Source organism: Pseudoliparis swirei, chromosome 23, assembly GCF_029220125.1.
Source record: "Pseudoliparis swirei isolate HS2019 ecotype Mariana Trench chromosome 23, NWPU_hadal_v1, whole genome shotgun sequence".
Taxonomy (NCBI): Eukaryota; Metazoa; Chordata; class Actinopteri; order Perciformes; family Liparidae; genus Pseudoliparis; species Pseudoliparis swirei.
This window is the reverse complement of record NC_079410.1, coordinates 7,832,195-7,847,305: the sequence shown is the minus strand read 5'-3', so window position 1 is coordinate 7,847,305 and position 15,111 is coordinate 7,832,195. Positions and strand designations below refer to the sequence as shown.

The 15,111-nt window shown below is 43.0% G+C and overlaps 1 protein-coding gene and 2 long non-coding RNA genes across 4 annotated transcripts in view; 2 read left to right on the top strand and 1 right to left on the bottom strand.

The window, feature by feature from the left end:
- LOC130188232 (Na(+)/H(+) exchange regulatory cofactor NHE-RF1-like) overlaps positions 1-15,111 on the bottom strand; it is a 34,971-nt gene that overhangs the window by 17,148 nt on the left and 2,712 nt on the right. The gene's annotated exons all lie outside the window — the stretch shown is intronic.
- On the top strand, positions 2,082-2,937 carry LOC130188236 (uncharacterized). The gene is made up of 3 exons (XR_008830590.1): positions 2,082-2,130; positions 2,330-2,425; positions 2,914-2,937. It is a non-coding gene; the product is annotated as an uncharacterized LOC130188236 (long non-coding RNA).
- LOC130188235 (uncharacterized) lies at positions 3,109-4,329 on the top strand. Its single transcript, XR_008830589.1, has 2 exons — positions 3,109-3,314; positions 3,980-4,329. It is a non-coding gene; the product is annotated as an uncharacterized LOC130188235 (long non-coding RNA).

Sequence of the window (15,111 nt, the reverse complement as noted above, 5' to 3'; positions counted from 1 at the left end):
AGACAGATGCCACCACGATGGGGGCAGAAGTCAGAAAGGTGCCACTACTCGCCAAAGAAGTGCCAGTAGTTCTCAGATGATTGCCACGAGTCAGAGTGTGCCATTCCTTTTTCATTCACCTTGTTTCAGTAATTGAAAGCACAACTTCCACTGACATTTATCAAACCACTTTTTTTATTGATGTGACTGTAGTGTCATTAAAAATATATATATTTTAAATGTCTTATGTTTCATCCTCTCAGCTCAGCATTGACCTGAAGACTCCTCTTAATATAAAGAAAGTCACTTTCAGGTCTGGGGACATGGACAAGCTCAGGTGAGTCCAGCGCGACCCGAAGGTGAAGCTTAGTTGAAGCTGGAGGCCAAACAACGTGAGAGAGGTGTGGAAGCAGAACACTTTTTAATATACTTCACTCACTTCATATACACTACATATACTTTTCACTTTTGCACAATCTTTACTGTTTACATTTAATTTCCTATATGAACACACTCTGCTGTTTTATAGAGTTTTGTTTTGTTGTATATTGAGCATCTTTTTTTTACTTATACACTACCTTAAGTAATGTTGATGACGTTGAATGCCGTTTTTTTCTAGATTTAATATATATATTTGTAATGCGTCGTACGGACTTTAACCTGTCCACTTCTCCTTTTTATGTTCCGAAAAAGTCCTTCCCTCTCACCAAGGATGTGTCAGATGAAATGGAAAGGCAAGAGAAGAAGCTGCAGATAGCTGAAGGGAACAAATGTGACTCCAACTGCCATTGCATTGCATGGTGCATTGGAGCCTGCACTTTTCAACGTGTGGTGGGGACAAGAATGTATGTCACAAGTTTGCATTTCATTTGAAAAAATACGTACATATTTAGGAGATATTGGAAGAAATTGAATATATTTAACTATTTTTTATGAAGTGTTTTATCACCTAATCATTGAAAATATTGTGTCTTCGTTACCTTGGAATGAGACATTTATATCCACACACAGAGCAGATTCTCTTCAAAGACCTGGCCGCTATGTTTTTAATTCAGCAAACCACCGAAGAAGTTCTCCTATACGCTTTACACAGGGAAGAAGTTTCAGTTTGTTGCATCTGCAGCCTCAAACAATAACTTATTCCAGATACTACATATTGTATCTGCAGGTTTTAAATAAATTAAAAAAAATGCTTTTCAAATATATATAACATTTTCAGTCGGCATATCACATTTAACTATTTTGTTAAGGTTTTTGATTTTCTGTTCAACTTAGGTTTCTCCACCAAGACGTGGAGGGCTATAAATGGCTACAGTGTGAAAATTGCAGTAAATGGATTCATTTCCATTGTGCTGGAATTGGTGAAAACTGTACAAACAAGGCTTCAATTGTGGCTGCACTAAAGTTGTCCAACCAAATGTGTAAGTGCTATTTAATGATCTCACCTTGAAACAACTTTTGCATGAGTTTGGCATTTCCTTCCATCAGTATCCTTTTTTACATTACATTTAGCTGATGCTTTTATCCAAAGCGACTTACAATCATTTTACATTCATACACCGTAAACACAACCTCAAAGATCAGTGTAGCAGACTGGTTGCTTAGAATGGCTTTTTCTTTTGTCACCAGCAAGGTCAGCCTGAAGCAACTGGACAGCATGTTAACTGACCAAGAAATAAAGGTAACAAAAAAACTACAACAAGTTTTATAAATGTCTTTAATAACTCCTTCCTACATTTGTAAAATTATGCAATAATTGTTATGTTGACAAAGTATTTGGGAATGCAGTCTGTTGGCTACATGGATGGTTGTCAAACTTCTCAAATGCAGTTGACACCCACAATCCAAACCTTTCAGTAAATTATTCTGATTTAGAGTTTAAATTACTATACTGTGTTAAACAGCTTTTATAAATGTGCCTTGTACTTGTACTCCCATTCATTTTGGGCTATCAATACTTGAACTTGTTCACATGAGATGGTAAAAGAAATACATGACATCAGAATTGTTATGCTCTTTGCAGGATCTGGAGCAAAAGATCAGAGATGGCACGCTTCTTTCCAACAGACACTATCTCCATAAAAACAAGGAGTTTTATCCGCATTGCAAATGATGTACTCATCCAACAACACATTGTTGGATGACTTGAAGGTATGCTCAAAACATTGCCATGTTTCATCGTAACTTGCAAGACATGTTTCTCTTTGTCTCTAATCGTTAGGAAAGTATGACCTGTATTTCTAATAATGTTTGTCAAAACGCAGAAGCATGACATTTTCATCAAAGCTTCTGAAAAAAGTCTGTACTTTGGAGTTCATATGTAATAACTATCATTTGTAAAATGTTTTAGACTTCAGAGATGATCAACAGGCTGAAGAACATCCTGCCTGTAACGGGCAAAGAGCTAGAACAGCAGATGTACCTGGAAGATGTAATTCTGCCAGAGGTAGGATTCATAGTATTTATTAAAATAAATATGATATACACACTACACATCAATTGTGAGAGAAAAAAGCCTCACATTCATAATAATAAATGGTATTTGGTGTGAAATACACTGTCACTTTGGTTGTTTTTTTACATATACCCATGCTTTACTGTTATCCAGTGAATGTGTGCTATTTTTTCTAAACACACACAAGCATAAACCATAAGCATAAACTGCATGATTCTATTCATATATTTGCTCTCGATAATGGTGTAATAAATGAACATACAGCACAAAAATAAATTTCATGACCATACTTTGTTGAATAAGTCAGGAGTATTCATTTGAACAAGCTTTCTGGTGGCCCTGCTGATAGTTGTATGCCCAAATGGCGCATTAGTAAAGGTTTGGTGAAATTGTTACATCTTGGATTAATTTGATTTCACAACTTTGTATACACAGAACTTAAATGTGGTCACAAAATGTGAATTTATGTTGCTTTTAAGGTAACAATTCAGTGGCTGAGAAAACACTGGGTCTTTGGAGACACGAGGCAGAAAGCCTCCTCTTAAAACAGGAAGATGCACAGGTAATACCTTTTCTTTATGAGATCTAAGTAATTCCTTTGCTTTTGTGTGTTAAATGTAGATTTCATGCATTTTATGAACACTAACAGGTTTAGTGATGAAGGGAAATGCAATTTCTCATATGTATTTGAAGAATTGTGTTTCTACAGCTAACTGTATGCCTATAATCAGCTTGCCATAATAATCCAGCACTCTCTGTAAAGTGTGACATTTTAAGAAAAGTCAATCGTGAAAGTAATGTCACAATTTACTCTCTGTTAATTCCAAGTGGAAGAGAAAAGGAAAACGACAGCCCTGCACCTGAGCCGACAGACCAACAGGTAATTGTTAAAAGTCTGATATATCATGTCTGAACAAATAATTACACAGTTAAACAAAAGGATAAAGTCTCCTCCTTTATATAAGAACTCTAGGAACATTGTACATACTTTGCTGGTGGACTCCAAATTGGAGTACCACCATATTATTTAAACTGCAGTGAAATCCTGCTTCTACCACCTACTCCATCCATCCATTTGTGGTTTTGAAACAACATACATGGTGCTCAAGGAACTCCAGCCACAGTACACAAGCATTAAGTGCAGATCACTATAGACATTTTGAAATAGTATTTGTAGTGGCCATTTGTTCGATAAATCAGTAGCATTACCCAATTCATAAACAAAGGAACAAACCAAAGACTAAGTATACATAGACAACAACGACAAATGGCTTAATTTAACAAATATATGTATATTCTGAATAGGCAAACATCTAGAATAATTAAACAAGAATACTTACAAATAGAATAACTAAATACTAACACAAAATAAATAGCTCCTACAGTATTACTGTGCTGATTTAGAATTCAAATGTATCGCTTTTCTTTCTTAATTAATTACATTTAGCTATTGTTTCATATTGTATCGTCAAAGTGACTTAAGAACGAAATGTACTTGAAATAAATGGTGTGTGTTTTTGTAATGTTCATATTCTTCTCATGCAGAATTCTGGAAAATTCAAAAAAATTGAGCATGCTCTGTTGGCAGCCAAGTGGTGCCAGACATGGCCTTTGAAGGGGAAGGTGACATTACCCGCACTGACGCTAATGGGCCGATCAGAACAGCTGGCCATCGGAAAAGCACATGCGGGAGAAGAAGAAGACGACGGAGCTGAAAGACTCTTGGATTTCAACTTTGAATATCAAAGTGATTATAATAGGTTTTCTGAGGAATTCATGGACAAGGGTTACAAGGTGGATGGGTCATTCAAGCACTGTGATTAGTTGCGTAATGAGAGTTTATTGTTTTACATGTTGTGTTTTGTTTTATTAAATGTGTTTCATATTTACTAATACGTTCCGTGAATACTGTTTCCGGACTTTCTCTGCGTCTCGTTCTTTTCATATTCTGTTCACACCCATGACAACTGTAGCTTTATTGATTCAGCAAATATATGTGCTTTGATGTGTAATTTAATGTTGGCCTAGTATTTAATTAATAACCATCACATTAATTGCATTTATAAACCTAACTCAAGCATCACAGCACCTTACAAATATATAGAAGCAAACCAATATTAAATATAGTATAGCAGTAATGTACAGAACTATCTTATTGCATATTGTAAGTAAGTCTACAAAAAGACACAAATTATCTCTATATATATATATATATATATACATATATGTATATATATATATCCATCTGTGTATCTATCTAGCTAAACCGCAGCTCCTCCATTTTGTGATCATGAAAGTAATTTCTTCCGCTGTCCGGGCACTTCAGTGGAGCTTGTCACTAAATCGTCGCAGACTCGTCACTGCGCAGACATGCCGCAGACGCGCCTGGCCGACCCTCCGTCTGCTGGCACTTTTTGACTAGTAGTGGCACTTTTTGACTAGTAGTGGCACTTTTTGACTAGTAGTGGCACTTTTTGACTAGTAGTGGCATCTGCTGGCAACTGCTGGCAACTGCTGGCAACTGCCGGCAAGTGTCACTGAGTGCCAGTGCTTACACTTTAGATTAACAGTGGCATCTCCTCAAAGTAGAATTTCATGGCGGTATTACAGTATGACATGGTAAAACAAGAAATTATATATATATATATATTATTTTTTTTAAATTATTATTATAGAAAGGCGGGTACATTATACATTTTGTAGCGACCCTGTGAAGTGGCTGTCAATCACAGTGTGGCACCGTGCATGCTGGTCGAGAGAGCGTGCCTGTGATTGGCGGAGTAGAGGGAGGCGGGTTAACCTGTCGGAAAACGGAAGTTAAGGGTGGTTGACGGGAACCGTTGTTGTTGACATTCGAGCTGCTAAACTGAGAGGAGCACGCTGTCTGTGTTGGTGGATGCGAGCACGCTGTCTGTGTTGGTGGATGCCTAATAAAGGGAGGATTAATAACGTCGTCCCGTCTCCGTGTCATCAGTGCCATAACGTCCGAGACATTACAATATCATGGTATATAAGTGTAATAGGTTACGAAGTGAAACGTAGTAGTAGCAAAACAATATTAAATATAGTACAGCAGTAATGTACAGCACTATCTTATTGCATATTGTCAGTAAGTTCAAAAAGACACTAATTAATATATATATATATATATTAATTAGTGTCTTTTTTATATATATATACACACACATCCATCTGTGTATCTAGCTATTTTAGCTATCTATCTATCTAGCTAAACCGCAGCTCCTCCATTCTGTGATCATGAAAGTGATTTCTTCCGCTGTCCGGGCACTTCAGTGAAGCTTGTCACTAAATCGTCGCAGACTCGTCACTGCGGCCGACCCTCCGTCTGCTGGCACTTTTTGACTAGTAGTGGCACTTTTTGACTAGTAGTGGCACTTTTTAACTAGTAGTGGCACTTTTTGACTAGTAGTGGCATCTGCTGGCAACTGCTGGCAACTGCTGGCAACTGATGGCAAGTGCCACTGAGTGCCAGTGCTTAAACTTTAGACTAACAGTGGCATCTCCTCAAAGGAGAATTTCATGGAGGTATAACAGTATGACATGGTAAAAAAAATAATTATATATTTTTTATTATTAAAGAAAGGCGGACCACATTATACATATCATGGTATATAAGTGTTATATATTACGAAGTGAAACGTAGTAGTAGCAAAACAATATTCAATATAGTACAGCAGTATTGTACAGCAATATCGTATTGCATATTTTAAGTAAGTCTAAAAAAATACAAATACATTATCTATGCAAGTCTGTGGCACTTGCCACAGACTTGCCACTGAGGTGCCAGTGAGTTGCCAGTGAGGTGCCAGTGAGGTGCCAGTGAGTTGCCAGTGAGGTGCCAGTGAGGTGCCAGTGAGTGCCAGCGTCGCTAGGGGGATCTCGCCCCTACTGCATTTTTGACTGTTGCCATCATGTTTTCCTGCGACCAGAAGTGACCCCTGATGGGTGGAGTACAACGAAACGCTGAATCAGGCATTTACACAAGAACATCATGTTGCAATTAACTTCCACGAGCTGATAACACCCTGTGAAAGAGACAGGGCTGACTCCCACATGAGAGCAACCTGTCCATCACGTGGTCGCCCTGGAGTGAACCCGGCCTTATCGTGGTCTGTTTTACTCCAAATGTGACGTGAAACTAGCGCTCGAGACCATAAACTCAAGTTTGCGATAAATAAATCAAGCGATTTCTCCTTTTTGCCAAAACCGTGTTTATCTCAGCGACGTCGACGGCTGACGCAGGTTGTGATGTATCGTGTCGCTTGTATACTTTGTATCGTGACACCATTGTTTTCTCGGGTGATGTATTGTAATACGATCCCCGGCCATCAAACACACGCATATATCATTTCTGTGAACTATTTGTCCTGACCGGGTCGTCCGCTGAGTTTTTATACTACGTTGCTTAGCATCCAGATGAAAACATATAGAGGCAACTATAAACGCTGGCCTGGGTGCAATCAGAGTTAAGGAACACTCCACAGCCCAAAATAAAGAGAAGCCTGCTCCTGTCATCGAGAAAGTAGAATTGTGTCACATCTTTTGTTTTCGCTGTAATGTCTGCTGCCGATATTTGAGATCCACCTCCTCCGGGCGGCTGGCGTGCGACTGAACTTTCTGCACTCAGACTTTGGGAGGCTGTAAGCAGTCGCCTTGAATACCAATCACTCCGAAACAAAACAAGGGCCCGTGTTAATATTCTCACAACGCACTTCACGGCTGTCTCCCTGCATCTGAGAGTGTTGGAGAGCTCTCAGAACAGAGGTTGATGAAAACCTGTTTTAGACTTGTTTCTGGTTTTCTTCAAGAAGCTGCGATGATTAATAATTAAAAGCTGAGAAGCCGAGGCGAAGGTCTTTGCTCCCCCTGGAATGCAACAGCGGATATTTAAAATAAGAAAATTAGAGCTTTTTTTATTAATCACAGATGACAGATGTTTTAGGAATTTTGCAATCGTCAATCAAAAATAATCTTTTGTATCATGCAAGATATTGTTCATGTTGACATGAAAGACAAAGCTGACACGTCAAGTAACAAGGGATGAGACTACTTTGTACTTCATGCCTAGAAATGTCTTCGCGCTGATGTGAACCTCATGGTGGCGTCTTCAGTGGATCATGAAGATTTGAACCAAATTGCATCGCAATCCCTCCAATAACCTTCCGTCTGGATCAAAGCGGCGGAACGATGGCGTCCATCGAGCGGCGCCGCCGGAGCGTTAAACAAACACATCACGCGTCAGCTTCAGATGCACAAAGGCAGCCCGCCGTCCTCGTTCCTGCCTTCGAGGAACCCGCAGGTGAGTGAGCGCCTGACAAGCCTGATTGGCTGATTTGCATCTTCTGAAGCCTCTCAGGGAAGTTATAAAAAGCCGCCTCCACAACATCCATCATCGCAGATTTGCATCTGTCAGCCTCTCCTGCTGATTCTGTTCAACAGAGGAGCACTGAGGCTGCGTCTCTGGCATGGAGTGTGTGTGTGTGTGAGCGTGTGTGTGTGAGGTTGCAGCACTGTCACCCAGCATGCCAGTTGCTTCATATTTTCCCCGTGCTTCGCCAGCGGACTGATGTGTAACTACTGTAGGAAAGAAAAACACACGAAGGACGTCTGTGACTGTCGACTTCCTGCACAGCTCTGGTTCTCCGACCCCGCTCCTCTTTTTGTCTCACATACCCAGGGTGGGGAAAAGAAGAGGGGGACAACGTCTGAATGATGAACCTTTCCTGTCATTTTGTGTCAGCTCACTCTGCTGAACTCAGGACTCCTGCAGATCCTCGACTGAAAGCTGTCACCCTCAGCTGCTCTGTGCGTGTGTCCTCTCAAGCAGCCTCATTGCTGCCTGCTTTTTCCTCCCCCCCCATGTCGCTCTTATAAAACGAGGGCAGCACCCCCACGACTTCTTTGATCAGCGTAAAGAATAACCGCCCAAGTGACACGCCGCGGCTCCTCGGTGGACATTTGGCCTCCTTTGTGATTGTCACGTGACGTTTTTTGACGCCGATAAAGGACTTTTGGATGTGAACCTGGTTCCCTGTAATCCACCAGAAGTTTGTAGCTCCCGAGTGTGCGGAGCGCACCACTCTCCGGGTCGAGGACGGGGGTGTTGGATTTCAAGCTGGACCGTTGAACCAGCTGGCGGAGGGGGGAACAAAGCACCCTACTGTCCCCCCTTCCATTAGTGGAAGGGACGAACTGGCTCGACAAAAGACACCAAAGAAAGGTTCTGCTCGGGGTTCCCGTTACAGTCGACTCTTTAGGGGGAAGGAAATGGAAAAGTAACGTCAGTCATCACAGCAGGGGTACCTGCACCGATAAGACCGATTGGAGAGGCCTCGCTTTGACATCCTTGAAGAGCACGCAGGGCCTTCATCTTCAGCGCGTCCCCTCTGCAGCCGGCATGTATCACGTTTAAAAAAAAATCACTATTGTACCTCATCAGCCCGACGCTTAGTGACATTTTTTTCCTATCACAGTCAACAAGCTTTATCTCCTCTCCCAGTCTTCCTGTCCCCGACCCTCCACCCTCCACCCTCGCAGACCTCAATGCGGCGTCGGCTCAACAGCCTCCGACACACGTTTCTGTTTCTGAAAGGCGTTTAGAGAAAGAGGGGAAAGCAAGACAGAAAATGTAGATGTTGAGATATCTGACGACATGATGTGGTCACACTCAGCCTTATGATTTTCTCCTGTGGCATGCGAGCAAACGGTGAGCAACAGAGGTCAGTGAGCTTTACAGTCGGGGGGTAAATGTGTGTCTGATCGTAGATGTTACACTCATAATTCAAGAATGAGCCCCGAGGAAAAAACAAAACATTTCTCTTCTTCTTTGTGTTTTGACTTCATTCATTCATTTCAACATTTGCCTAAATGTGTCTCCACAATCCCAGACCGATGTGATGGTGAAGGCGTTAGCTGGGACTCGTGATTGAGCGTTACCTCTCAAGAAAACAGCCGCCCTCTTTAATCAAAAGGTGCCTCGTGGCTGTGCTGCATTATTGAAGCTGCTATTAGTGGAAAACATGTTTATCTAATCTCTTTTCTCTGGTGTGATGGATTCTCCTTGTGTGACTGGTGAATGCAGTCGTTATTCTTCCCCGTGCTCGTAAAAGAGGAAAAACAACGAGTAGCAAAAGTGAAAAGAAGTAAGAACAATACTGAAAACATGACCGCAGCTCTGTGGCGCCTCATCAAAAGCAAATATGGCAAGCAAATATTAGTAAATATGGACGTGAAGCTCGGAGTTGGCGGCTCCGGCCGTCACCAGTGAAATAAAAAAGAAACCCTTTTCGATGTCAAGCAGACACGTAGGTCTGTTTTCCAGGTACGGGGATCGTACTTTAACGTGTTATAATAATAATAATAATCATTCAAGGCATGCACAGAGTCCAGTAGTCACACACACAGTCATCCCGGTGGTGGTAAGCTACATCAGTAGCCACAGACTGACTGTTAGCATTCCTACCTTTCCTAAGTTTGGGAGCATTTAGTTTAAGTAAATATGCACACCCACAATGTACATTCATTTGCTCTGTCTTGGTTTTTATGGCATTGTGTACAGTGGAAAGGTCGTCGGTGGACGGCGGTGGATGGCGTGTGGGGGGGGGGGGATTCTATTTCAGGGCGAGCGGCCAACCATTCCCCCCCCCCCCCCCTCCGGCCCATTGTCCGGCCGGGGTGGTGAACCTTCAGCAGAATGGAGTGGGAACTGGAATGTGGCATTGTGGAGGTCCCCCCCACCTCCCAGAGTGCAGGTTCCACCCCTGACCTGAGCCACAGGGGGCCTCGGCTGCAGGGCGGCACAGTGTGCGGACTGACGTCACCGAGGAGTTTCAGATCATCGATAACGTGCCGATCAAAAGAGCACTCTGACGTCCTCTTGGGACCTTCGAGACGTGACGGTTGTGTCCTCTTGCGGTGTTTGACATCTGAACAGAGGTGCCGATGAACACGAGGGTTTAAGACGCCGACCGTGAAATGTCAGCGTCTCCGGTGGAAGTCCGTCTGCAGACCTTTGTTGCTCGTTTCCTGTCGGCGCTCCGCTGCCTCAAAGAGTTCCAAACAGCTCAGACCAGATCGACACGCTGAGGACGCTTTGCTTTCTACTTCTTCATCAGACACATGTTGACATGCGCTCGAGCGAGTTGCAGAAACAGCGCGGAGACTTTCGTTCTCTCGGGGCGACATTTTGTGACAAGTAGTGTGTCATCCATCCCATAATACACACACAAATGTCTGGTGATCCCTAAAACACACACAGCTATCAACAGTATTAAATATGAGAGATTGGTGTTGGTTATAGTGCTATATTTAATCAATATTGAGTTGCTATTGATAGATAAACATTATCAACTAGAACGGGCACTCGGTAGAGCGCATACCTTCGCATATCACAAGATTGGGCATTGAATTATGAACATTTTGGCATTAGTTGCATGCCAATTGGACAAAAATGTATCGTGCTATGGTAAAAAAAGATTTTGACCTTTCCATGACCTTGACCTTTGACCCGATTGATCCCAAAATCTAATCAAATGGTCCCCGGATAATAACCAATCATCCCACCAAATTCCATGTGATTCAAGAAGATTTGACCTGTTCATGACCTTTGACCTTGACCTTTGACCCGATCGATCCCAAAATCTAATCAACTGGTCCCCGGATAATAAACAAGCATCCCACCAAATTTCATGCGATTCGGTTCAATTCTTTTTGAGTTTTGTGAATAACACACATACAAATAAATAAATAAATACACGGCGATCAAAACATAACCTTCCGGCATTTTCAATGCGAAGGTAATTAAGTCTTTCTGTGATATTTCATTTATTTAGTATTACTCATTAGGCATGAGGGATATTTATAACATATTTTGTTACAGTATTTGCATTTTTTTATTACGATATCCTGTAAATTCAAATTAGCCATTGGGTTAATGCTGCAGTCCTGGCGTCTGCTTCTTTTGTCTCGCGGTCTTCATCGTCACCGCGCGCATACGTGTGACATAACCCTGTTGAGAGGGTAAACACATCGGGGAACACAACGAAGCTCCGGACACTCTCCGTTTCCCCTGAAACTCACAGCCCAGCGGAACGCACACACACACACACACACACACACACACAAGGTGAAAACAAACACACAACATAGAGACAAAAGCGCAACACATGGTCGCATGCAGCAAGTCAGAGTGAATCATGGAGTATATCTGAGCGGACAAACGCGATGACGCGCACTCCTTTCCCCAAACACAGCCTGAACAATACCTGGCTGTGTCACAATGGCTTCAATGATAAGCAAACCAACAAACACAGCGGGAGACACTGTTTACTTTCATGATGCCGTGTCTGCTGCTGGAGCGACGCGCTATTCAACCACTGCTGCATTTCATTCATCATGCGTCCTGTTTCCGTTGCAGGCATTTAGCTGATACCTCTGCTCACACACACACACACACACACACACACACACACACACACACACACACACCCACACACACACTCGGAGAGAGAGACGGTGGGAGCTGGAACCTTGGAGTTGTAGTTTCACCTGTCCTGCTACGAGCAGGAGGTGATGGCCTCGGGGTGAGAGGAAGTCGTCATTTTTGGCCTTTGGTTGCTATCTGTGGCGACCCGCTCTTTAACGTACCAAAAATAAGGACCGCTAACTGCAAAGATATGCCCCTCTAAATTAATAAACGTATACATTTCACATGTTCAATCATCAATTATCCGACGTATAGCTGCCTGAACAATAATCACTCAAAATATACGGTGTATAAAGATTCCAATCACATTTTTTGGGGGGACTTCGGCAACCGAAAGCTGATTCCAAGCAGACACTTTTAAAGGTTAGTGTTGAGCCCTGAGAAGATAAAGACCAGGGGGGGGGGCATCTTCCCCCACCAACAATGACAGGAAACGTCCCGGGTCTGTGCTGCAGGCCGAGGGTCCCACAGACAGCAGCAGGAAGCACAGCGCTGACCGCCCCGCCTCACACAGCCACTCTGGGTGTGGCCGTTTGTGCCTCCGCTGAGAGACAAACAAATGATCACCGAGAGCCGACGTGTATTCTAATAACAAAAAGTCGTATCCTCGGGCGGTTCCCGATCAGATGGATGTGGACGGTGAAGTCTGAAAACCCTGCGAGTCCGTCTCGCTGAAGTCGATACGACGGAACACAGACAGAAAGGTCACGAGGACGTGAGGTTACGGAGACGAGAGATAAAAGCCAAAGCTGAATAATTGCTGCCGGGTGAAGAAAAGCCGGTTAAAAAAAACACGGTCGGTACATGGCCCTGAATGCATCACAGATATAGACTGAATCCTCCCACACAAGCGATTCAGCCTGGTTTGTTCAGGGACATGTCGGTGCCCCTGAAGGGACATGTGGGTGCTCAGTGATAGGAGTTAAAGGACCACGTACACACGTGTGTGGTGAAAGCAGTGGAAGGCGTCAAGCTCTTTAATCAGGTTTCATATGAACGTGCAGATTAGAGGCTCAGATTCGAGGAGGGAAGTGACAACCAGCACAAGGACACACAGATGCCTCCTTGTCTTCGGGCCTCGAGGCAGAGTCCTCTACGCCGAGCGTGCAGACGCAGTAATGCCACACACACTCCTCTGATGTTCATCTGACACCAGCGCGCTTCCTCTCCTGTCATTAGAGCTGAAAGACGAGAGTTATGTAAGAAGCCGGGAAGACTCCCAAAAACACTTCTCACCTTCACACTCTCTCTTGAATCTGAATGAATCACTGAGGAAACAGCAAAGAGCCGCAACACCAAGAAGCTCCTGAGAAAATACCTTTTCATGGGTTTGACTGCAAAATGGTTCTTTACAGATGAATCGCCCATTTTATAGTGTATTGAAATATGTACACCACCGTTCAAAAGTTTGGGGTCACTTAGAAATGTCTTTATTTTTCAAAGAAAATCACTGTTTTTTCAATAAAGATAACATTAAATTAATCAAAAATACACTCTATACATTGTTAATGTGGTAAATTAATATTCTAGGTGGAAGTGTCTGGTTTCAAATGAAATATCTCCAGAGGTGTATAGAGGCCCATTTCCATCAACTATCACTCCAGTGTTCTAATGGTACATTGTGTTTGCTAATCGCCTTAGAAGACTAATGTCTGATTAGAAAACCCGTGCAATTATGTTAGCACAGCTGAAAACAGTTATGCTGGTGATATAAGCTTTACAACTGGCCTTCCTTTGAGCTTGAAGTTTGTAGAACAAAATTAATACTTCAAATATTAATCATTATTTCTAACCTTGTCAATGTCTTGACTATATGTTCTATGAAATGTTCAATTCATTTGATAAATAAAAGTGAGTTTTCATGGAAGACACGAAATTGTCCGGGTGACCCCAAACTTTTGAACGGTAGTGTATATTTGTGATTTTCCTCTGTTATGTCTTCGTTAAGTGGACAGCTTTGGATTTTGGGACTGTTGGTAGGACACAATAAGTGATTTTAAGATTCATAGTCGATGTAACAACAACAAGGCCGGTGCACGTAGTAATGGTCAGACTTCGTGGCCATCAGGAGATCCCCTCAGTGGAGGACATGCTTCCCATGGTGTATTCATTAAGATACATGCCACAGTTTAATGCACTGCATGGAACTCACTGTAATCATTTTCACAAGGAGGTAATAAAGACGGACGTCATCGCAGCCACCTAATGTAAACTTGTTCCGGAAGGATTTCTGTGGATAGGCTGACGGCTCTCCGCATGGCGAGCTGAGAGCGGCCGCTGTTACTTCAACAATAGCAATAGAGTAAAGGTTTTACGACCTGGTAAACAAAACAACGACCTTTGGACCAGCGATGTGTTTTTCTGTGTGTCCGCGGGGTTTTTTCCGCGATGATGACAGCGGCTGTTGTTTACTTCATGTTTTGACCCTCGCGCCACTCCTGGCTGTCATTCACACCTCCCCTGCGCTGTCTCACTTTCGCCTACCTCCATCCTCACACCTGCATACATTACACATGCGTTGCACACGCACACAGAACATCAGCGTAACCGTGGCAACCGTGCACAGGGTGGGGGGGGGGGTTCTCAGTCCCCGAAAGAAGGCGTCGCTCTTCGAATCCTCTTTTTGCCGCGCTTCAAACGTCATGGCCGGACGGGCCGTGGGTGGACGTCAGTGTAACTGTGTGTGTGTGTGTGTGTGTGTGTATATGTGTGTGTATATATGTGTGTGTGTGTGTGTGTGTGTGTCATTGGCCGAGGCCATTGGGCTCGGGCACAGGAATGCCGGGCAGGATGTTGGGAGAAAATTCCAGAAACAGTGGAGCCACTGCAAAAACACCCCCCCCCCCCCCCCCCCAGACTGTAACATGGAGACACAGCGCATTCCACCGTGTCCTCCGTCCCCAGGTAACGTCTGCAGCCTATGAAATCTCAGTTTTGCCGGGCTCAGCAGGACTCAAAATAAAAAAACCGATAGATAAATATACTGTATACGATGTAAGGAAGCAGTGAGTGGTCACCGATGAGAACAACTTGGATAGTGACAAATAGTTTTTTCAGGCTGCGCTTGAGGAGAGTTTCCGAGCAGGAAACAGGATGAGCACTTTGAGCAGCAGCAGTTTTCCTTGTTAGCAAAACTGAGGTTAAAACATTTGAAAATAAATATCTTCATTGA